This window comes from Leuciscus leuciscus, assembly GCF_965113295.1.
Source record: "Leuciscus leuciscus genome assembly, chromosome: 5".
In the NCBI taxonomy this organism is placed as follows: domain Eukaryota; kingdom Metazoa; phylum Chordata; class Actinopteri; order Cypriniformes; family Leuciscidae; genus Leuciscus; species Leuciscus leuciscus.
Window position 1 is genome coordinate 27,061,834 of NC_138729.1, and position 12,175 is coordinate 27,074,008.

Consider the following 12,175-nt stretch of genomic DNA (forward strand, 5'->3'; position numbering starts at 1 on the left):
GGCATTTAAAAGGTATTCACAGATCACTTCTAAAATCCCATAGTAATGTGCTGAAAAACACTCCAAACATCTTAGAGACTAGGTGCATAGCAACACCCTGGCAATCATCCACAACACGCTAGCATTGTGATGGCCAATTTTGCGTAAGCTACCACCCTATTACATTTTTATAAATGTAGTTAATATACTGATCTTCATCTCAGTGTACGTAAAATTCAGTCTACATAAAATCTGTCACCTCTTTATTCTTTATTATATACAGTGGTATGTGGTAAACGTGCACAGAAAAATGAAGCCCTGGAGGCCAGCCTGCTTGTTCAGCCTTCGTTTCTTTTTAGTAGAGATTGCACTTTGTCATAATATTTCATTTTGTCAAGCAGAGTACATCACATTAAACTATATTACTGTAAGACAAAATAGACATTGTTTAGACTGCACACTTTGACAGCGTAGAAATGTGCAGTGAACTCTTCCCTCACAGCAGGCAAATAGGGACATGCAAGATGTCACTGATATAGACATGTTATACATAAGCTATTAGTTTACCCATTAATGTCCCTCATAGTGTTCAAAAGACAAGAGCTTTATAATTAAATCAGCGCTAAGCGAGGCTATGGTCGCCATAAGGACCTTTGTGTTATGTGTTTCGCTAGCAGTCATGCCACTAAATTACACATATAGCAATAAGTTGCAGGGCATATTTTCGCATTAGTCTTGGGGAGAGAAACATCTCTTGCTCTTCACAAGGGATCTGGCTCCTGTGATTCAGATGCGTGTGATTCGCTTTGAGAGGTCAAGCCCGGAGATGCCTGTTTTTTTGTTGCTCTGTTGAGGCTGTTCTAGTCGGGCATCGCATGGCAGTATTCCCTGTAGACTCAGGTGCCAGATACTGGGTAATGGGAGGCCGGTGGGCGAGGGTGAGGGGGAGACGAAGGACCATCTGCCAAGTTTGAGGAAACCAATACAACATGCAGGTGCTGCAATATTTTGCACAGCATGCAATGTAAATGGAGCTATAATGGAGCTAAATACATATATAGTCAGTATTTTTTAAACTAATACTTTTATTCAGCAAGGATGCTTTAAATTGATAGAACGTGACAGTAAAGACTTGTACATTGTTCCAAAAAATGTCTAATCTATCTATCCGTCCGTCCATCCGTCCATCCATCCATCCATCCATCCATCCATCCATCCATCCATCCATCCATCCATCCATCCATCCATCTATCTATCTATCTATCTATCTATCTATCTATCTATCTATCTATCTATCTATCTATCTATCTATCTATCTATCTATCTATCTATCTATCTATCTATCTATCTATCTGTCTGTCTGTCTGTCTGTCTGTCTGTCTATGAAGTACATATTGGATATGTTGGACACGCCATGATTCCTTGGATTAAAATTTCATTCCGATGGACATGCAGGCCTGGTTTTGTAACATATTACATCTACCTGACTCACATATGGGCTATAAATGTATGATGTTCAAACATAAAATTACATCTGATGCAGATGTATAAATTCTTATGCAGATGTTTGGCTGTGTGTCTGCATTGACAATCAACTGTTTCTGTGTAATCCTGTGATCAAAGAGAATGAAATTAAACAGATATGCTTATCTAACGTATTTATGAGAAAGATGGAGGCCAGAACTGAGATATAAAATCTAAGCCGTAATCCTAATATGTTATCAAGGGGTAGGGATTGTGATGCAGTCGTTCAGGTGTACCAGACCCAAAGTCAGGGGATTAGTGGAAAGGTTATTGTAATTTTTTAAATAACACAGAAGCAGATTTTATTATTAAAAGGCTGAATGTACCATCTGTGCTGGAATACTTTTTTTGCTTGTAATGCATTACATCCCAACAACTCGCAATTCTGCTTTTCATCAAATCAGATGTTCTGCTACAGGGGAATTGTGAAGTGGTCAAATGAATTATGTCTGATACACTCTGAACATGTGTATAAAAAGATAAACAGTAGCCTCAAGTAATTACATCAGACCATTGGAATTAAAGTAATATTATTTTTTGTGTAACTCTGAGAAAAAACTGAATGAGTTGTGCAATCACTTTCTGCCTTTTTTTTGCTCTCCACAGTTGAAGACAGTACAGGATGTTCTGAAGATAGATACACTTTCAAGCCCCTTTCACACAGCGCTTTGAACCCGGCAAATTGCCGGCAAATTGCCAGAGCGCCTTCTGTGTGAACGCAAACTCGACCCGGGATTTATGCCGGGATCGATGCCGGGTCGGGACCTAGTAACATTGCCGTGTTCAGTCCCGGAAGGCGCGCTGTGTGAACAAAAGCCGTAATAATGCCGTGTCGTAGTGATGACGCTGAAGCGCGGGATCGTTCGCAGCTGTGAAATGGTACGTAAAGCGCAATTTTATGATCGAATCAGATCACTTTATCCGTGTATTTTCCAGAATCTCTAGCCCCTTTCACACAGAGATTCCGGAAAATACACGGATAAAGTGACCCGGGATTTGACCCGGGTTCGTTTGATTTTGGTTATTCACACTGCCAGTGATTTTCCGGAATCAGAGAGTGCGTTCACACACAACCCGTAAAAATGCCGTAAAGACACGTGACATCGATGTGACTTGTAATCTCAGCAGCGTCTTAAGTTTGCTTATGAGCTGCGATCTCTCTCTCGAGAAACCACGCCTGTGCATTTGTTTCTCTGATTCGATCATAAACTTGCGCATTACGTACCGTTTCACAGCTGGAGAACGAGCCCGGCTTCAGCGTCATCACTACGACACGGCATTATTATGGCTTTTGTTCACACAGCGCGCGTTCCGGGACTGAACACGGCAATGTTACTAGGTCCCGACCCGGCATCGAACCCGGCATAAATCCCGGGTCGAGTTTGCGTTCACACAGAAGGCGCTCTGGCAATTTGCCGGCAATTTCCCGGGTTCAAAGTGCTGTGTGAAAGGGGCTTCTGTGTGAAAGGGGCTTCACACAGCGCGATGATCTCGGCAAATTGCCGGGAAATTGCCAGAACGCCTTCTGTGTGAACGCAAACACGACCCGGGATTGATGCCGGCATCGATGCCGGGTTGGGGACCTAGTAACATTGCCGTGTTCAGTCCCGGAACGCGCGCTGTGTGAACAAAAGCCGTAATAATGCCGTGTCGTAGTGAAACGGTACGTAATGCGCAAGTTTACATCTTTCTCATAAATCAGAGAAAAAAATGCACAAGCGTGGTTTCTCGAGAGAGAAATCGCAGCTCACAAGCAAACTTAAGACGCTGCTGAGACATTACAAGTCGCATCGATGTCACATGTCTTTACGGGATTTTTACGGGTTGTGTGTGAACGCACTCTCTGATTCCGGAAAATCACTGGCAGTGTGAATGAACCAAAATCAAACGAAACCAAAATCACTTTATCCGTGTATTTTCCGGAATCTCTGTGTGAAAAGATGACCGAATGTCCCCACTTAACTTATTTACTACACATCTACTATGCCACAAACAAAATGCTGAAAAGCTGACCTGGACAGTCAGCCATTCAAAACTATTGCGTGCGTGCGTGCATGTGTGTGTGTGTGTGTGTGTGTATGTGCACGCTCTTCACCATGTCACCATATGGCCTCATGTGGCACTAGCCTCCTCATTTTTGAACTGCAGCTGCAACTTTCCATGACAGGTATGCCAGCCAAAATCAACACATCCAGCCTGGGTGTCTCATCAGGCTTCCTCTGGACTCATCTGTCCTGACGGACATTTTCTGCTTGTTGCCTGAGGGATTACAGTGTGGATAGAACAAAGTAACAAGCATAATGTTTAGTGCTACAGCAGTTTGTATCTCCTGTCCAAAGGCATAGAGAGGTAGAGACAATGGAATTGCCATTACAGTACAGTAAATCCTTTTTTATTTTTTTTAATGAATCTTTGCTAATTCTTTGTTAGATATCACAGGACAGTCAGCATTTACTTATTATTTTACGTAAATTACACAAAAGTTGTTTGTGTGCTTGTAAACATATATAACATACATTAGATACATTCACTACCATTCAAAAGTTTGATGTTGGTAAAGTTTCTTAATGTTTTTGAAAGAAGTCTCTTATTCTCACCAATGCATTTTTTTAATCATTAATACAGTAAAAAATGTATTATTGTGAAACATAGCTTTAAATAACTGTTTTCTAATTTAATATATTTTAAAATGGACAGAAGTGGACAGTACATTTACTTGAGTACTGTACTTAAGTACACTTTTTGAGTATTTTACTTGAGTATTATTTTTTCCGGAAACTTTTTACTTTAAATTCACTTCATTTGAAAGACAAAACGTTGGATAGACATTGGATTTTGGTTGGAAAATAAAGTCAGTATGACGTCAGAAACCGACGTCAGATGATGTTAGATTGACGATGTCGGACTGACGTCAGCATCCAAATTCGGACAGACGGGTTAACGTCAGAACCTGACTGATGTTGGTTTCTGACGTCAACCCGATTTTCATTTTCAACCACAATACAAAGTCTGTCCAACGTTGGAGATTACTGTCAATCTGGCGTTGGATTCTGACATCAACCTGATTTTCATTTTCAACATTGGTTTGTTCTTCTAAATGTGAATTTTGTCATTGTTTTGGAGCACACTAGCTTATAGATAACATTAAGGCTATATTCATACTAAAAGCCAAAAAACGTAAAATAGGGCACTATTTGAGGGAACGGCCATTTGGGTGTCCGATATTGTGGACGTTATTGAGTGCATTTATTCAATCTCACATTCAATCCCACTACTGGAACTGTGTTCTAGAAATAAATTTGATATTGAAATGAGGGTAGGTAGGCAGGCCTAGAGTCAGAGGCATAAGGTACTGTAAGTATTACATACAACAATGCAACAATAATAAAACAATGCATTGACATTTACTTTTTATTTTTGATACTTAAGTACTTTTAAAAACAAGTACTTCTGTACTTTTACTTAAGTAAAAAATTGTCTTTACAACTTTTACTTGTAATGGAGTAATATTTGACCAGTAGTATCTGTACTTTCCAGGGGGGCAGGGTTTTATATTATTTTGAAGTTTCCCCGGGCGCCGCCATTGGCTAGCGGACCATCACCTGCTGTTAGCATCCCATTGACTCCCATTCATTTTGGTGTCACTTTGACAGCGAATAACTTTACATCTAAGGCGTTTAAAGACTCCATTTGTCCGTTATTTATTTCTAAAGAAACAAGAAAAATTTATAAAAGGCTCCATTACCTTGTATCTTACGTTTTGGCCCCGTAGATGCAGTGTTTGTAAAAATAGGCTAACGATTGCGTCATAACCACGCGACTCTCTGTCGCACAGTAGAGAGATTACCGTATGGACAGGAGGAGAAGCTTGCGGGCAATCGGGGGGACGTGGAGGCAAAATGACAAAGTAATCTACGTCGTCAAGCTCAGTTTGAGTCTGCGCAGTACGCTCGACCATCAGGAAGTTAGTTGTTGTTCTAATTGACTTAATTTTTTTCCGTTGAATCCAACGGGGTCGCTGTGTCCAGTTTATATACTGTCTATGGTACTTTCACTCAAGTAAGGAAGTTTTGTACTTTGTCCACCTTTATATTAGCCTAGAAATCTAGACGCACCCTAGCGGCAGCAAAATGTATTTTGCAGCCAGGGCAGTCTAGCAACTCTCCATAGACTTTCGAGCTGCAAAAACCTAAATTGGGTCAGGCCAATCACGTCGTGTATAGAGTAGGCGGGGCGGGCTTAACATATGACGACAGATTTGCGATGGTTCCCTGGCTGCTACTTGAAAACAAAGAATGACGTCTGCTGCTGGCGAACATCTTTCGAATCGGCGTCGTCCGCGACTCTGGAGGACTTGGAGTTAAGTTTTTCTTTGAGAAAAGAGCAAAGAACGGCACTTAAGTCATTCTTAAAAAAAGGAAGATGTGTTCGTCGTTTTGCCGGCCAGATATGGCAAAAGTTGAATCTATCACTAGCTCCGCTGTTGGGAAAACGCTCTGGTTGGTTGAAGCGCTGTCCTATTGCGTGCAGAGGGAATTTGAAAGACAGCCGTTTATCCCGCCCCTCGGATTGAGCGTGTCTATATGGTGAGTTTCCAGACCAAACATCTTGATGTAGGTCTGGCTTGCCAGGCTACCTTTATATGGCAATTAAGCTGAATTTTCAGCATCATTACTCCAGTCCTCAGTGTCACATGATCCTTCAGAAATCATTCTAATATGCTGATTTGGTAAACATTTCTTATTATTATCAATGTTGAAAACAGCAGTGCTGCTTAATATGTTTGTGGAAACCCTGAACGATTTTTTTCAGGATTCTTTGATTACTATAAAGTTCAAAAGAACCAAATTTATTTGAAATTAAATACTTTTATAATATTACAAAAACAAAATCATCAATTTAATGTGCTTTTGCTGAATAAAAGTATTAATTAAACTTTTTTCAAAATCTTACTGACCCCAAACTTTTAAACAGTACAGTAAAGTTTATGCATAAGGCAATGTGGCAGCCTGCACAAAATCCATACAAATTTATTTCAATGCAAATAGTGCTCTCTCACACTCCCTATTCAACATACCCAGATCATGAAAAGCAAGCAGACGTTTCCCTGCTACCAAAACAGCCGTGTCTGTGTCTCCTGAACTGTGACCCTCCAGAACGCCGTCTTCTGGCTCTCTCCAGGGTGGCAGAGACTGATGGTATTTACAGCTGAGGAGAGCTCTCAATGGGGGGCTGCTGATAATATCCAGGGGAAGCCAAAAGCGTGCATCAGTAAGAGTAATTCAACAGACTCCACGCAGTGGGGTCCTCCTATCACTGAGGTGAGGGGGCTGTGTGTAAAGGTCAATGACACAGCCCTCCCTTACCTGAGCTTCAAGAACACAAAAGGTATTTATTAAAGTGGAGGCTGAGACAAGACATAAACAAAGATTTGAAATTCCTTTGAAATTCCAAGGAAAATTTCCTCCCAGAATTAAAATGCTGTGACCATTTACTCACCGACATTTTATTTCAAAGCAAGTCTTTCTTTATTCCGTTCTTCACTTGTGAGCTGTTAATTGCTGCAACCAGATCTTTGAGTCATTGAGAATTAGTCTGATTCATTAAAGAATCAATCTGATTTGATCAACTGATTCATTTAAAAAATCCTACTCAAATAAACAATTAATTTAAAAATAGGATATTTCTTCTTTTCTCACAAAAAAAAATGTCTCGCCAAAGAAGTGCACGGGCAAGATTTAAGTGAACAATCAATTCAAATTCAATCTCGAAGAAGACTTGGAATATAGCGCAGAGTGTCACATGGACTACTTTTTATGGTGTTTTTGCCTTCTTTCTTTAAAAGCCTTAGTCCCAACTCATTGTAATTGCATTGAAACGAATTTCTCATGTTGTGTTCCAAGTTTGGGGTGACATGAGTGTGAGTAAATAATGGCAGAATTAAAATTTTGGGGTGAACAGTCTCTTTAAGTACAAAGGTAATAATTATTAATTTGTATTACTGTAAAATATTATAACAATTGTAGTTGTAAACAAAATCATATTAAATAAATGTTTGACTGAAGTCATTGAAAGAAGGGGAGCTGAATTTGTGGCTGTCCTCTTCTCTGCCTTTCTCCTGTACTCATTTAGCATGGGAGGGGCTGCATTCATGTTCTTCACAGATCAGTACCAGTCCTGGAGGCCCGGTGCTGTTCTGATGATGTAATTATTTCCCAGTGGCACCTGGGAACAGGACAGCTTAGGAAGGCATCGCTCACCGCCAAGTGTGCAGATGTTTCTAATTGCTTTCCATTACCAAGAATAACAGCTGTTTATATCTATCAGCAAATAATTCAGCGGAGTTCCAGACTGTTAGGATAACATATCCCACCTGGTGACCATCACCAGTTGTCAGCTTTAGGAGAAGGACACTTTGCCATGCCTTTGTTAGAAAGTGCTGCTGATGAGCTATTGGTAGTGTCACCTTCAGCCATTTTATTCCACTTATTTCGAAATGTTTTTAGGTCGTAGTAGCAGCTCTTAAAGGGACACTTCATCCAAAACTGAAAATTCTGTCATCATTTACTCTCCCCTATTAAAAACCTATATGACTTATTTCTTCAGTGAAACACAAATGAAGGTATTTGGAAGAATGCACTCGTTTCCATTCAACTATGTAACGAAAGGAGACTTAAGATTTAAAGCCATTAAAAAGTAAATGCGTCATTAAATGTCTATATGACTAAACGCCTCGGTTACAACTGTAACCTCGGTTCCCTGAAGAAGGAACGAGACGCTGCGTCAATTGACACTAAGGGAATGCTTCACATGATGATGTCTTGAAGCACATGTAAAATCAGTCCAATGGTGGGCGGTTTGGACGACAACACACATGCATTATATAATTGCATTGCATATAATGTGTGCTGGTTAACTAGTCTAAAATTAAGAAACCCCTAGAACGCAGTAAAAAAAAATATTACAAAATATAAAAACATAGGAACATTGTGTACAATTAAGATAGGCTAATTAATTTAATTTCCAATATCCAAATATGATACTAAATACCACAGGGAAAAGGGCTTCTATTTGTGACGTGCTGTCTTTGCATTTGAACATTGCACATTTTAAACAGGACACGCATTAGCTGAATAAATGTTAGCCAATACAAACATATTTATATAAAACATTTGACAATGAATAGACAGGAGTCCAATAATAGCATAACGAATCACTTATTCTAAAAATAATATAAAGTATAAGTTCCGAATCCGACATATAATGAGGGCTGTGTTAACAGTAAAACGCCCGTCATTTAACGGATTTTAAAAGCAGGGATGGATAATACAAAATGCTTTTTGACAGAAAAAAAACAAGCAAGAACAAAATTTAAACTTAGCCCGTCAATTTTCATTTTACAATGTCTGTGTGCACGCGTCCGTGTTTGTGAGAGAGCTCGCGCAGCACTGATACAACGGTACTTTTTAATCCATAAGTAACTAACGCGCTAGTTTTCATACAAAATAAATATGTAACATAATTAGGTACTTTAGTTATAATTAACACAATAACGTAACACATACGTTTCTCAACACTGAGAATGAATGAATAAATAAACGCCTGTTTCTCCAGACTCGCGCTTATTAGTAGGCTAACCCACAAATCACAGCACTTTCATAATCACTAAGCCTGATGGCGATTTCAAGATTTATAGTTCAGCATTACTTGAGCATTTTATTATTTGCATGACTGAATGATGTCTTCCTCTTTTCTGAGTGACCATGAATAACTTAACGGAGTATTTTAAGATAATCCATGCGATCTGTGTGATCATCGAATCCATAAGATTAAGTTAACTCAACAATCAACTTTCCACATCGACCCCAGGCCGTTTACCTTCAGGAGTCAGAAGTACCGTACTGTACTGTCCTCGCTTATGACATCAGTCAGACGGCGGCCGCGGGAGTGGAAGGGGGATCGAGCGGGAATCTTTATTGGTGTCGATTTTCAGTCTCTTTCTAATGATAGGCCTACGCATCTGTCAATCATCCCCGCTTGCTATTTGGGGAATGAACCCAGTGCTATGATTGGTCGAACTCTTCTTCTTTTGCTGTAGCTTGATTTGAGGACAGCGCGTGCACAGAGGTGTCACCAGGTTTTTGCGTAGTTTTGAGTGAAAAATGCCTCAAAATGCGTATCCGCTACGCAAAATGCGTACAGGTTGGATCTGGATCTGCGAGGAAATTCTTTAGAGCAAGAAATACAGCCAAAATCCAGACGGTTGATGTGCCATGAGAGATGGTGGTCCCTCCACAGACCCAGAGTCGAGCATCCTTCTAGGATCGCTCCCCAGCCCGTGAGAGAGGCATCTGTCGTTAGCATCTTGCAACGACAAGAAGCTCCCAACACAGGACCCTGGGACAGGAACCAAGGTTTCTTCCACATAGCCAGGGCACGTAAGCATCGCCGCGTAACCCTGATCATGCAAAAGGGGTTGCCCCTCTGGGAAAACCCTTTGGTCCTGAGCCACCACTGCAGGGGTCTCATGTACAACAGTCCAAAAGGTATCACGTTGGACGCTGCTGCCATCAGACCCAACAGCCTCTGAAACTGTTTGACAGTGAGTGACTGGTCTAGCTTTATTCTTTTCACAGCTGAAAGGATGGACTCTATGCGTGCCAGTGACAGGCGTGGCTGCATCAACATTGAGGCCCATACCACGCCTAGAAAAGTGGTCCTCTGTAGTGGAAAAAGCACACTCTTTTTGGCGTTTAGCCGTAACCCCAACTCTTTTATGTGGGCAAGAACGGCATCTCGATGCCGAACCGCCAACTGATGCGAGCCAGAATCAACCAATCGTCGATGTAGTTCATGATGCGAATACTCTGCAGGCGCAGAGGCACCAGAGCTGCATCTACACATTTCGTGAAAGTGCGGGGTGATAGTGCTTGACCGAATGGAAGAACTCGATATTGGTAAGCTTTGCCCTGAAAGCGAACCTCAGGAGCTTCCTGTGATATGGAAGGATGGATATATGGAAGTATGCATCCTTGAGATCTATCGTGACAAACCAGTCCTCGGATCTGATCTGTGGCACGATTTGTCTCAGTGTTAACATTTTGAACTTTAACTCAGCCTCTCGTGACTGGCTTCTGGTTTTTGTTGTGCAATGAGCCCGACGCCCTGCAACCAGCAGGGAACGACCAAACTGACTGCTCTGGAGCTCTCCTCAGAGGGGGCGGGTATCCCAAGGCCACTACGTTTCCAGGTGGTCCTTGAAATATGTGCTCGCTGGAGACCACTGCGCCCTGAAGCACACGAGGTGGCAGGGTTGGCAGAACGGTCCCCTGAGGGCACCATATAATGAGGTGTTGACTGCTCCACTTCGGAGGGACTGCCCTCAATAGCCTGAGCCCTCAGGCATCAGGACCTCTTCCCTGCCTCTTCCCGGTCCTCAGATCCGTCTTACCCTTCGAAGACTGCGGGTGAGAGCACCCTCCCTGTCCCCAGCCTTTCTGTGGGGGAGCACGGGAGGCAACGCTCTGCTTCTGGGTGGCACGGTGTGAAGAGCTGACTTTTGAAGTTTAGGGCTACTCCCGCTCAGCAGGCCCAGAGACATGACATGAGAGCGATGGGGGAGGAGCTTCTGGAAAGCGGCTGCTTGCTTGGCTGCCTCCTGGAACCTCTCGATGACTGAATTTACAGCGTCGCCGAAGAGGCCAGAAGGTGACAGGGGCGCATCCATAAGAAAATTCTTGTCCTTTTCTTTTAAATTACTCAGATTGAGCCACAGATGCCTCTCAGTGGCCCTGAGAGATAAATCTGTGGCTCGACGTAGTACGCAAATTCCCCCGCCCTCATCCATGTCTCTTAACAATTCAGCTTGGAAGGCCTGCAGCAGCGACATTGTGTGAAGGCATGCTGCAGCCTGACCAGCGGCTGAATAAGCTTTACCCACTAGTGATGATGTGGTTATGACTGGCTTAGTGGGTAATGACGGGGCCTTTAGGGAAGATGCCGCTTCGGGGGAGAGATAGCTCGCAAGCGTCTCTTCCACTTTTGGCTTCTCCCCATAACCGTGCTCTTTATAGTTAGATATAGAGGAATAATTGGATGTTTGTGCACTATACACTCTATATGAAACCGGTTTCGGTTTCCGGAAAAACGGTAGGACCCGGCGTTCAGGTTGTGACCGTGATGGTAGGAAGCGTTCGCCCAGTTTACTTTTGAAACAAACGTCCTGTTTATCTTTCAACCACTCTTGTCAAAACCTCTTCAAATGCATGTGACTGAGGTGGCGAATCCTCAGAATCTCTTGCATCGACACTGACAACGTCCAGTTCCTCAGAAGTAGATAGTTGCAGTTTCTGTGCCTCAATCGGGGCGGAAGGAACCGCAGCGCTTGCTTCCAAACCCTGAGAGAAGGCATTGGATCTATCAGGTGAAGGCAGAGGGCTGGGCTAACCCCGCTCATACATTTGCAAACCCCATGTCTGTGATCGCCGCTGTGCCTCGGCAGCAGCGGGACCAGAGCCTTAGGGAATGCGAGCCTGAGCATCCTCGCAAAAGAACGCCGCATTGGAAGCACATCACAGTGCTCACAGCCAGAACCCTCGAGCGCTGACTGTGCATGGTCCTCACCCAAACAAGCTACACAAAGAATGTGTGTGTCCCCACCCGTTAAATAACG